This window comes from Tubulanus polymorphus, chromosome 6, assembly GCF_964204645.1.
Source record: "Tubulanus polymorphus chromosome 6, tnTubPoly1.2, whole genome shotgun sequence".
In the NCBI taxonomy this organism is placed as follows: domain Eukaryota; kingdom Metazoa; phylum Nemertea; class Palaeonemertea; order Tubulaniformes; family Tubulanidae; genus Tubulanus; species Tubulanus polymorphus.
The window spans coordinates 20,183,840-20,196,789 of record NC_134030.1 but is presented as its reverse complement, the minus strand read 5'-3'; the positions used below and the strand labels follow the sequence as shown (position 1 = coordinate 20,196,789).

The following is a 12,950-nucleotide window of genomic DNA, read 5'->3' as shown; positions in this document are numbered from 1 at the left end:
TGCGGCTATCGAATTTGGATCGAGAGTTTGGACCCGGTTCTGAACAATTTTCAATTCATTAAAAACAAATTGATAAGTTATACCTACTTAATCACGCCGCTGAGATGGATTCGTTACTAAATGGAGTTATACTAAATTCATAGGATTTTACGAGTCTTTCGAAGATAAGTTGTTTTCCATTCGAGATTCCATTTCGATGGATTTCGTTTGGGCGAATTCATAAACAAAAACAAGTTATTTATTTCGTCGAGTTACTGAGATGGAATTGTTATAAGTGGCGTCAGCTGTGGTGGCTAAAAATCAACTTTGAATCGATCGATAGGAAACATATGTTTATCGCATACGCAAAATCTAGCATTACAAGAAATGTAACCGGTTTGTGAGTAAGTGACAATATCAGCGTCTAACGTTTACGAACGTGTAGCATTTTGGCAATCGGTTATTGCACAATTCCTTCTCACTGCATTAGTCGACACGAATGGTCCGCCGTTATAGCCAGTTACAGATAGGCGATCAAAGGTACGCAAGCTTAAGTAATCAAGCATTTCTAAACGCTTATTCCCCTTCTTGCAAATTAGGGGAAGGGTATATCCATGTAAATGTTAGTTGGTAAGCTTTCGATTGGATCATAGATTCGTTATATAGTTTATACGTCCATCATTGCATCGATCGTGATACATTTTGCAAATTTGGAAAATCAACGAATAACAAAATATCCGGATATCATCTCTTCATGAGGCTAAATAAAAATGATACCTTGTTTCTCCGCAGCGGCCGGGTCATTTTTGTAAAATATGATAAAATTTATAAACAGTTCATTCCTATAGCGGCCGGGTCTGTTATGGTAAAATTGATCACGATTTTAAAAAGAGTAATGTATAGGGTAGATAGGCGGCCAGCCGGGTAAACATTTAAGCTTAGCAGAGCGGAGAAACAAGGTATCAATTTTTTTTTGCCTAATCGATGTATGCCAATAACGAATCTTGCGCGGGACAAAACTATTATATCCGCTGTACTTTCTATCTGGGTAAATTATGTGTGAAAGATTGATATAATTTTTTTGCTGTTTATCTTGATTTAGGTCGTTCGGATCTTCGTTTCCAATGCCAACCCTATTGACTTATTCATTTAAACTTGAACGGCCTCTGAAGTGTAGTTCGCACGCTTTAAGCAGCTAGCAGGACTCGAACACACCAATTTCCACTCAGCAGCACTGAGTGAATACAATGGCCGTGTCCAGCTGTGCTACTGAGGGCGCGTACGAGCTTTTCACTGTTGTATGACTATTGCAGCAAATGTATTGGCGCAATCCTTGAAAATTCTTGAAGTGATCTGATAAATTAACCTGAAGACAAGGCATTTCATGACGACGTAAAAACCGTTACAATAATGTTTATATACATTGATACCTCATATGCGTTATTCAAGGGGTTCTGTGTGAGTGGATGTGCACTACGTCATCAATATTGATACCTAGTATGCGCTATTTCAGGGGTCGATGTGCACTACGTCATCAATATTGATACCTAGTATGCGCTATTTCAGGGGTTCTGTGGGAGTCGATGTGCACTACGTCATCAATATTGGCGTTTTGAAATAACAGTTACAATTGTAAATTTTGGCGTTTATTTTGTAACTTAACATATTTCATAATTCTTATTTTCTAGTTGAATGATAAATTCTGATAATTATATTTGAGAGGATGTGCGCTACTTCATCGATATATTGAGGTTAGACTGGTTGCCGGTCAATTCAATTCAATTATCGATATATTTATTCAAATCTAAAATAACTTTATTGATCCGTGACATTACATGTGTATATCATTAATATCATCTTTCATATTGTCGACAGTATTTAAAGCAATATGCGTGTTGTTTCTCAAGGCGTCAATAAACCGTCAAATTAGATTTCTTGTTAAAGATACATCATTAATAATCCGAACAATCTTGCCTGTTACACCAGTAGTGATAACGTTGTGCAACATTTTTCACGCTGAGGTCGAAATCTTTTCGATAGTCAATAAAATCGAAGCGTAAATCAGTTATTAACCTTCATCCATTGACGTGACCAAGCGCAATGTATCCATTTCTGGAGCCAGTAAAAATTTAGAAGGCCATCGTCTAAATCTCCTAACATATCGCCCGCAAAGTCGTTACATAACGATTAAGATATCTCTATTGAAGATATTCGCCCGCCGAAAGTTTCTCTCGGGATAAAAGAACCTTATTCGACACTAGTGGAACGATAACCACACTCAAACGTGGTGAACGGATAATATGATAAAAACCCACTATCTACGGATTTAAAGAATTTAAAACCAAGAAATTTATTTATTCGAACAATCTGAAATATATAAAATACACGACGTTTCGATCTCGCCCTAGAGACCGTCGTCGGGTGTCTGGTGAGATCGAAACGTCGTGTATTTCATATATTTCAGATTGTTCGAATAAATAAATTTTTGGTTCTAAAATTCTTTTAATCTGTAGATAGTGGGTTTTTATCTTATTATCGCGCTAGTGTAATATCTCAACATCTACGTAATTGACATGCTAATGTCGCATTCATCAGCAGTCATATATTTATCAATTAGCGGTATCCCTTTCAGAATTCCCTAAGGCAGTTCTCAAATGATGTACATCTAGACCGATATTGTTTTTCAGATGATCTCCTGGCGAGGTTTTTTATCGGGAGCGTTTCTAACTTGTGTTATCGGATTTTTCTTGCTGTTCGGGGTTCAACTGCGTTCAGTTACCTATAGATTTCTAATCGACGCATCGCCACGGAGCGGCGTGGAGATACGGGCCGGGCCGAACGTCTTTCTAACTTGCGCCAAAACTTCTACTCACTCGGCTCGGTTGCGTTTCCTGAATGCCGGAGGGGTACTGCTAGATGCAAACCACTACAGTACTTGAAACTTCCATTCACTCGGCGTAGGGAATCCCGTACTATTGAGGGGTCAGTGGTTCGAATCTGGGAGTAGATTAATGAGTTTTAATTAGTTTATTTCCATCCTGCCAATCTTCATATTCTCAGCTCATTTTATCAGTGAAAAATGACCTGACAACTAAATAAATGATACCTTTTTCTATAAAATCTCTCCTCTGCTTTTTAAGGGCTTGGAACCTTCTACCATGTTTTTGACATAGTAGGCAGCATTAAAAATTTTATAGTTTGTCATTTGCATAACAGGCAGGCTTCTAAGCACAATGCACATACACACTCAATCGAAAAATTACAATTTTGGACATATACACTGAATTGAAAAATTACAATTTTGAGGGACTTCTAGTTTAAAATAAGTTCTACTACTAAACTACAAATTCTAAATGTTAGAGTGAAATTTCTTAAGTCAAACTACCACTGAATCAAACTACAAATTTCAAATTTTATAGTGAATTTTCTAAAGTTGAACTACCATTAAATCAACCAAATATTTCTGGAATCCCTATTCTAGTATAAAACAAATAAAAGATACAAATTTAAAAAATAAAACTCAAAATTAAAACTGCCAATTATTAATAAACAATTATAAAATAATAAACCATCAAACTAAATAAATTATAAACAAAACCATCAAACTGAATAAATTATAAACAATCAGTCCAGTGTGATGAAGCAAGCCTGAAATTCATCAAGGGTTTTTCAAAAACTTGTTACAATCTAAGGAGAATTCTGGATACAATTTTATATTTCTTTCACATGGTCCTTAGATTTTTCACAAATTTTCACATAAAATGTCACAAAGTTAGATTTGTGCAGCTGTCAATCTGTTGTCTGTGCCTAGCCCTTCAGACGATCACCTTTTTGAATAGCGAAGTCTGGACAAACCACGATTTTTCCCAAATGGTGAGGTGATCGAATGTCTGTCGGACATCAAACTGAGGGGTTGTACAGACAGCAGGTTGATAGCTGCATGAAAATGTCAAAATCGAGTAATTTCTGAAAGATTTTACCAGGCACACATACCCATATCTACGCGATACGCACAGTTGATAGATCTCTAGTCCTGGAATCCTGTCACTAATCGAGCTTCACTTCTTCTTCTTGTATCCCCTGGCCTGCATTTGCTGTCTCCACTCTTCCAGAGTCACCGTTGACGTTTCACTACAGTACCAATTTCCGAAAAACTGCTGATGCGAGGGCTTCGATCTCTCCTTTTTACACTTAGGACAAGTAACCTTTGTCCGTGGAGTGTACTTTCTGCGACTCACCCCAGCTTCTAATTGCTGCTGCCTTTGTAATCTGTGCATATGGGTTGTGTAAGGAACAACCTGTATATTTCCCATGGATTCAGAATGGATGACCTTAGGCAGAACGGCCTGGTCTTTTGGCGGTGCAACAATTATCAGCTGGGTAGTGGCTGGCTGCAAACTTTCAGCTTTCTGCTCCTTAGACGCAACAGGTCCTGTCATGATTTGTGAGCAACCCATCAATCGAGTAGTATCTGCGGTAGTATCTGTATTGAGGGACTGATGAGCGCCTGACAAATCAATAACATTCTGAGGAATCTGCGGTGCAGGCCGCGTACTAGTTGCTGCCGCAGCTACTGATGCGAGAGTCGCAGTTGCGGAAGGAGTTGTTCTTCGCCGCTTTATTTTCGCCATTCCAGCAGTGTTCGTAGGAAGTACAAAGGTATGGCGATCATCAGAGGATCCTCTCGGCAGCACAGAAGGCTTTTGACAAGCAATAAGCAATGGTTGCTGGCTTGCCAAAGGAGGATTCGGGATTTGAATTCCCTGCCTGAGAACCATTTCCTCTTGCTTCTTAGAACGTCGATTCCACCTAAAATGAAAAAAGAAATAGACCATTTTATGAACATAATCTCAATATGATTAATAATAATTTAGATGGTTAAGAGGTGGGGCATAAAAGGTTAACTTACCATTGGGTTATAGTCGTCATATTCAACTCTGGAAGCTGAATGTTCGAGTGATGCATAACCACAGGATTTCCGACGACGACGTCTCTTATGTGCTTGTAGGCGCGGGAGATAAGGATCCATCGCGTAACTCGCACTCCTGCAACCGTTTTTGATGCTGGATACTTCGCACAGAGCTTCACCATGGTTGTCTCGACGTAGCGATTACAAGTCGGCCACTGAGCAGGTGCCGAATTTGGTCCCAGAAAAGCTCTAAAAATTATCATAAATACTTGATTAACATAAAGTTTATTTAGGTTAACCCATGTAACCTCTATTGTAGGGTCAAATTGAACTCAAAGATTATATTGCCATTTAATATTCAATTGGCAATTTCGACTTATTAGTACATTTATTTTGAAATGAAAAATACAGTAGATTAGGCTTACCTCCGTGAACTTTCAACTCCAGGAGCCAAGCCAGAACGTTTCTTTGTTGCTCGAAATCTACCTTGACTGAGAGTTGGTTGATGGCGTGGTTTGATGATGGACCTCTTGTCGTAGTCGTCCAAGTTCTGCCACAAATCAATGATTTCACGAGCTTCGTTGTTTGTAAGAGCCAGTGAATTCTCATCCAAGTTTACCAGTTTCTCAGCCAAAGCATCAACCTTTCCAAATCCAGCAATACCGTCTGGTCCCAAAGAATCCTGAATAAAATAGATATTTGAAATTAAATTCTTTAACAACATCAACACAACTCGAACGAAAACCTTTTTTTATAGAAAACTTACATGCTCATCCGAATCCCCCAGGGGAGATTCAATAGATGGAACATTCGACAGTTCAAAGGGCTGCAGCTCTGGAGTATCAAGGGTCGGTAAGCGAAATTCTGGCACAGCATCATCGGGTTCAAGCTCAGTGACCTCCTCAGTTTCCATCGGCAACGGAGTATCAACGGACATGGTGTCAACGGGAAGAACTGGTGCAGTTGGTGTCACAGTCGGAGAAACTACAATGAAAAATAATACACAAAACCATTATCCCTTAGTCAAAATGTAATGGATTCAGCTGAGGGCATATCACAAAGTCAACAGTAATCAGAGGAATCAATTACAGGAATGAACTTAACAGAACTGAAATAGAATTATTATTCAAACAATTTTCTAAAAACATTGTGACTTACAGAAGTCGTTATCCTCATCAGTAGGCACAGCTAATGTCAAGTCTTCCACATCATACAGAGGCAGCGGCTCATCAACAGGGCTGTCACTAAATTCCTGGTCAGAAGCAGAGTCCAGCAAGCGTTCCTCCTCGGCTAGACGCAACCTAGTGTTAGACACTGGTGCCTCTCCTGTTTGGCTGTAAAGATAATCAATACCTATAGGTTCACCGGTGTAACGCAATGGCCCTTGGAATGCTGGTAAAAGCTTCTTTCCAAGGACAGTTTGACTTAGCTCATTGATATGATGGCGTAGCTTTCCACTGTAGCAGGAAATCTGTTTGTCTTGAGTTACAGCTGCAATAGCTCGATCCTCATTCCAACGCGCTAAACCATCAACCAGGTACATCTGGAAACTGACATCGCCAGCCACAGTACCTATAAATATGAAATCATGAAATTAGCTTATTAGTTAGAGAAAGCTACAAGAGAAGATTTCATATGGTGAAAGTGATTTTTAATCTTACCTGGAATGAATCTGTTTAGATGAAGGTGGAATGATTCCAATGACGTCGAACCACGGGCACATCTGTAGATAGGCAGTGTCGTCTGTCCTTTCTTGATCGTTCCGGTTTGTGTGTACAACTGAACGCCAGGTGGATCCTGCAGGCAGGCAACATGCTTAGCTTGAGACTTATAAATCTCCGCCATGCGCTCAGTGTTTATGAGCGGAACACCCAAGGAGTCTTTCCCTTTGTCACCCGAGAAGGAAGCGACGAGCTGACCCAGTAGGCGGACAGTAGCATCTGTTCCACGTGTGGTACGTTTACAGTGCCGTGCCAACTCGGCCGAAGAAATTCGCTCAACTAACTGGCGGTCACTAAGACCAGTGATAGCTTTCAGGGCTAGCTCCTCACGCTTCGCTCTCTTTAGACGGTCAAGATCCTCAGGGTCCCACTCAAAGATACACCGGCTAAGGCCTCTCATAAAACTCGCATACAGCCGATGTGAATCTGTAGTACACCCTGTAGAGAACCGCCGCATGAAATGCCAAACGTCCAATCTGATGATGATATCTGTCCAAGGGGCTAGGTTTGTTTTCAGTACGCTGTGGCCACAACAATCCCGATCAGTGTATATCACCTCAGGGGCAGGCACACCAGCAGTATCATACCTTTTGATTAGGCCATCAATCATTTGACTGAGACCATAGCCTTCGCCAGTAGTAAGGACAGACATAAGGACCTGACCATGCTCGTTCCCTACATTGGTGCACCACATCGCGGTCCCCTTGGCATGACCAGTCAACTTCTTGACTATTTTCTTAGTTGAGTCAATTTTGAGAATTCGACCAAACTGAGACGTAATGGCTGCCCTGACCTCGTCCAGTCTCGACAACACATCACTGACGTACACAAGCATGAGCCACCGAAACTGCGGGATGCTCAAAGGCTGTGGTGGGTCAGCGAATTCGTGCGGTTTTACGAGACCAGAACGGATAGCCTTGGACAAGCCTTCACACTCAGTGAGGTACTGTGAGACACGCTCGAGGTAAGCTTCGCCATGTTGCTCCCGCAGCTTCTTCTGGATCTGAGTAGTGCTGTTACCCAGACCTCTCTGACGAAGCAGTCGCACAACCTTATAATCGCACGCGTACTTCTGTGTCAGTATACACGGGAACTGGAGCCGGTAACCGACGGCTAGTTGCGAGATGATCTCAGCAGTCGTTCCAACATATTTCGCCTTGCATCTATAAATACGAGACAAAAAAAAAAAATCATTCATAAAATCACAACCTGTAATCAGCAGGTCACACTTTAACATGGACACAATCTTACTTCTGACATTCCAAACTTTCTGTTGCGATGAAGTAGTGCGAATCGATATCGAGTACCTGCCGCAACCGCTTGTATAATCCTGCTGATGTCAACTCTCTCCCTTGGCACGTTGCGACTGGACATCTAAGTTGGACTTGCCACAGTCGTCGAGGCATCCACAAGAACAGGCGGTGGGCAAAGTACTGCTCGACGTTGGGTACCTGGCCTGCAACTACCAATGGCTGTGGAGGATTCCACCAAAGCTGATTGACGCGGCTAAAATCCATCTCCAGCCTCCCACTCTTGGTTTTCATGAAGAGGGTTTTGGTGATCCACTTCTGTTCATATTCGGACAGAACTTTACGCCATTCTGGTAAAAGCAAGCGGTGGTCGTTATCGATCGCGGTTGTCGTAGTCGGTGTAGTAGTAGTAGTAGTAGTAGTCGTGGTCGGTGTAGTCGTAGTCGCTGTAGTCCGTGTTGTCCGAGAGGCTAGATAGAGAAAAATAGAATATGAATTTACTATCTCATTCATGATTGAGGTTTATAGCATAAGAATTCTAAATCATCATAAAGTCCGGTACAATTTCACTGAAATATTAAACAAAAACAGAATGATAGACAAAAGGAACAAAAGAAAACCGCATCACTGTAATGTTACCATCTAAATACCTATAAATGAGGAATAAGAGTGACTCACTGGAAAAATGAGATTACAAAAGGGAAATCACCTTAAAAAATAAGTTATTAAGCAGGAGAGGATAGAAGTGTTGCATTTTGCTAGTGACAGAGAGAGACAGAGAGAGTGTGTGTGTTATCATATTCATAATGTCCATTATAGCAACTATATACCAATATCATAAAGATGGATTATGTAATAATGAGACAGTACTGCATACATATAAAGCATGATTACCCAGTTTTTGTAAAGAAACAGGTACATTAAAATAGATAGGAAGAAAATACCATTTTACAATAGCTACACATTTATAAAAGCATATTCTAGGAACCCTACACAACATAAATCTTACCAACTTATCCAGATATAAACTGTAAATTTTGAGAAATAAATGATTAAATGTTACAATATGGCTGCAATTACTAGGAGTGGATGGCCGAAAGGGAGGACTGCGGTTAACTTGGATGGAATCTTTACAATCCGTCCAAAACACTGCAAAAATTTGTAGGATGTATATCTCATGATGTATCAATTGAATCTACAATAAAAATATCATTAGAATTAAGTTATATTACCAGATAACTGCGCTTCAAGAGTGATGACACTTGTCAGTAGATCATCATCATCATCAGACGGCATCGAGACGTTCTCAGTTGTAGTCGATGAGCTGGGTTGACTCCTAGTTGTCGCAGTTGGTTGGCTCCTGGTTGTAGCAGATGGGCGACTCCTCCTAGTTGTCACAGTTGGTTGGCTCCCGGCTGGTTGAGTCTGACGAGCTTCTGTGAAAATAAAAAATTTTTCATAAATAGAACAAGCACAAAACAACTCTGATATCAAACGATCCGACTGTATATTGAAAACTTGACTTACTTGAAATCGTAGGTTTCACACGCTCTTGATGGACAGCTCTCCTCCTCTCAATCGCGTCCTTGGCTTCGGGAAACAGCCTCATGTATTTGAAGAGGGCTTTCTTGTTGTCGGCATGGTTCTTGTGGTCTATCTTGGGATGTGGTTTTTGCTTCTCACATTCATCCATCACGTAGAGGTTTACTGCAAAGCCAAGAGCATTAGAGAGTATCCACTGAAATTTCTTACCCCTAAACTTACCAAACTGAAGTGTATACTGGCCTAACAAATGTTTCGGGTTTGACTGATCTCCTCTGGCCTGGGCAACCCGGCGCATCGCATCCGCCAAAACTTTCTCCGCAGGGTCCTGAGTTGCCCAACCACTAGTGCTTTTATGGTTCTTGGCGGCATCGGTGTCAAACGTGTCGATCGTACGATTTTTTAGGCGACGGAAAATTGGTTCCATGCTAGAACAAAAAGAGAAACATCAATTAAACATCGAACAAATTTTAAGGGTCCAGTTTAACATAATTTCAATTTTCATCTTACATATGAAAGTAATTACATCAACTAGGTAATTGAGAAATTAGCAAGCTAGGGCTTTATTGTCATTGGAAATCAAAACATTTGAATTGATAACCACATTGGCCTATGTTTTGATAACCAAGTCTTTGTGAGCACAATGCCTGTCATAATAAAGGGATATAATAAGCTCCCACTTATATTGACCTTTCACAGAATACACAAAACAATAATAGAGACAGCCAGTGGCTGTGGTATCATTGTGACTATTGTTTCAAGTTAATTGCAAGTTGTAGGGAGAGATTTCTGGTCAATGGCCTATATGCATAAGTACAGGGAGGGTCGCATTCACAAATTGAGTTGAAAAAAGATTTAGACAATTGATGATTTTTAATTTATATAATTCAAGGGGGGATGATAGGAATTTTAAGGGGAATGCTGAGTCAGAATTTTAGATTTTACCCCTGGCCTGGATTCTAGATTTCTTGATTCATAGCGCATCAAGGAATTTACGGACCCATAGGCTAATACGCAGTTACGACGCTGGAAATACTGAATGATTCGCTAGGAAGGACCTGTTTCATTTTTGGGCTGATAATCGACCTATTCCACGCACGGGAGTAGGCCTAAATAAAAAAAGGACTTATAGGGCCTAACAGTAACAGAATTGACAAAATATCACGGAATGGAAAAATGAAACAATCCGTAATGCCTTCTAGTGAAAACTTCTACTCTCTCGCTCTTCTAGTGTTCACGATTCACATTTTGATGATGAATGATAGGCTTAACCCAAAATAATTGTAATAAATTGAAGTTGATTGAATTTGCGAGTGAAAAGTAAGAAGTTTTTCACCAAAAAATTGGCATAAGCAAGCATTTGCGATAAAAGATTTAATCGGGTATGAAACCTCGGATGTTGGAAGTACTGAATTCATACACTTACGTGATAATCGGGTAATCTAATCAGATGATCTAGAACGAATTAGTCTGCTTTCTGTGACTGTAACTGCGCTGTGTGTTTACGATCGGAAAATCAAATATGGCGCTCGTCAACGGTATATCCCGAAATTACGTCATCGCTAACAAGCACAGCGATTGGTCAATTTCAGGAAATTTCAGGAAATGAATTGTGGATATCCGTGGATTTGATTGGCTGTTTCCACAATTCATTTCCTGAAATAAAACACCGCCTCACGCGCGCCCGCTAGCGCCAGGTAAGTTTTCACTTCAGCCTACTTCTAATACTATTGAACTAATTATGATCGGTTATTTAACTGCCGGTTGTCGATACAAAATCACCGGTGTTCTTTCTGACTAAACAGCGAACGAACCCCCTAAAGGTCCCCTTCAAAAACTTGGGTCAAGATTTTGCCAAATTTGAATACAATTTTCATGCATTTTTCGGAAAATGAAAAGCAAATCGTTCTCAAATAATTTGTTCAGCGGGCACTTCATATTTTAGATATACCCATTTTCAATAGTAAGGTGCCCCTTCTCGGGGTAAAAATTGCCCTTTTTCTTGAAATAAAACTTCCCATTAAAAAAAGCTCGGCTCGGGCCCGATTTCGTACTTGTAATGATTTGAAAATGAACACATTTTTATTAACGTGCTTTTGTCATTACAGATGCTAATAGTAAGGCAGAGCTGTCGAAAGAGGGCGCTTTCTGTATCGAAAAGTGTGAACGGGAATTCTTACAGCCATGTTTGAGTTTTCTAACGACTATCGAGTTCGGTGATTCTTGTTGCGACCACGAATACAACACGTGTCTTTATTACCAATGTAACGCCACAATCGATAAGTAAGTGGCCAATAATCAATACGTCTACACCTGGAATTGTTTAACTAGAAATTCTGAAGGGTCGTCTCAAGGGGCTTGCTTATACGGAGTTCTAATCGCAAGCAGTTTTGCAATATGAATGGCAAAACCCAGGCATCCAAACGAGATACTACCACACGACCAGAGACACGGGAAATTTCAAACATCGTATATATATATATATATATATATATATATATATATATATATATATATATATATATATATATATATATATATATATATATATATATATATATATATATATATATATATATATATATATATATATATATATATATATATATATATATATATATATATATATATATATATTTATATATATATATATATATATATATATATATATATATACGATGTATGTATATATATAAATTTCCCGTGTCTCTGGCCGGGAAGAACGTGACTTGTAAATTTCGTTCATGTGTTTATGGATAACATTTAGTTTTTCTACTTGATCGCTGTGAGAACAGGGATTTCATCAATATCCCCTATATTCATATGTTGTATTCACTGCCCACACCCCCCCCCCCAACTGCTGACGAGGAAGTTTCGTCTCGTAATATTTTCTTCGCTCTAATCTCAAGGGTCTTTTATTCAGTGTTCCAGGCGCACAAACTCCCAGACGCATTGAATACATCGAATATCAAAAATACTTAATGTCTTAAACCCGTTTTGTCGACAGGGCTCATGACACGCATGGCTCAGACACCGATAATTCACTTAGACTGTCTCGGATTAATTTCAATCAAATATGTTCTTTTTCTAGGTGCGACGTTACCACTAGTCTCAGATATGCGAATCAGCACGTCCTGTACGTAGCCTTGAGTGGTCAAATTCAACCAGATACACATTCTACACGGTCGAAATGGTGACGAAGTCGAGAGTCGAAGAAAGATTTGTTATACTGTCCTATCGCATCAATTCCAGGAACCGAGTATAACCCTAACCCTATACGCGCATAGGGGTGTATTTTGGGTGATATTGAAATTCAGGGTCGCGAGCTTAGGTGAGATCATTACGTGCCGCTCAGGGCAACTACGATTCGTACTTAGAACTACGTACTCAAAACCGACACAACTTATACTTTTGAAGTTAATTTAGTGAGGTTCTTCTTGTTCAACCTCATAAAAGCCATAGATGTGTTGCCCACGCATTGTAAGCAGCCAGCAGGGACTCAAACCCGCTTGTCACTCGGCACCGATAGTGGAGGCAACAGCAACACGC

At 39.9% G+C, this 12,950-nt stretch overlaps 1 long non-coding RNA gene across 1 annotated transcript; it reads left to right on the top strand.

Moving 5' to 3' along the window:
* The first annotated feature begins 378 nt into the window (after nucleotides 1-378).
* On the top strand, nucleotides 379-12,587 carry LOC141907662 (uncharacterized). The gene is made up of 3 exons (XR_012619532.1): nucleotides 379-519; nucleotides 11,510-11,684; nucleotides 12,493-12,587. It is a non-coding gene; the product is annotated as an uncharacterized LOC141907662 (long non-coding RNA).
* The last annotated feature ends 363 nt before the right edge of the window (nucleotides 12,588-12,950 follow it).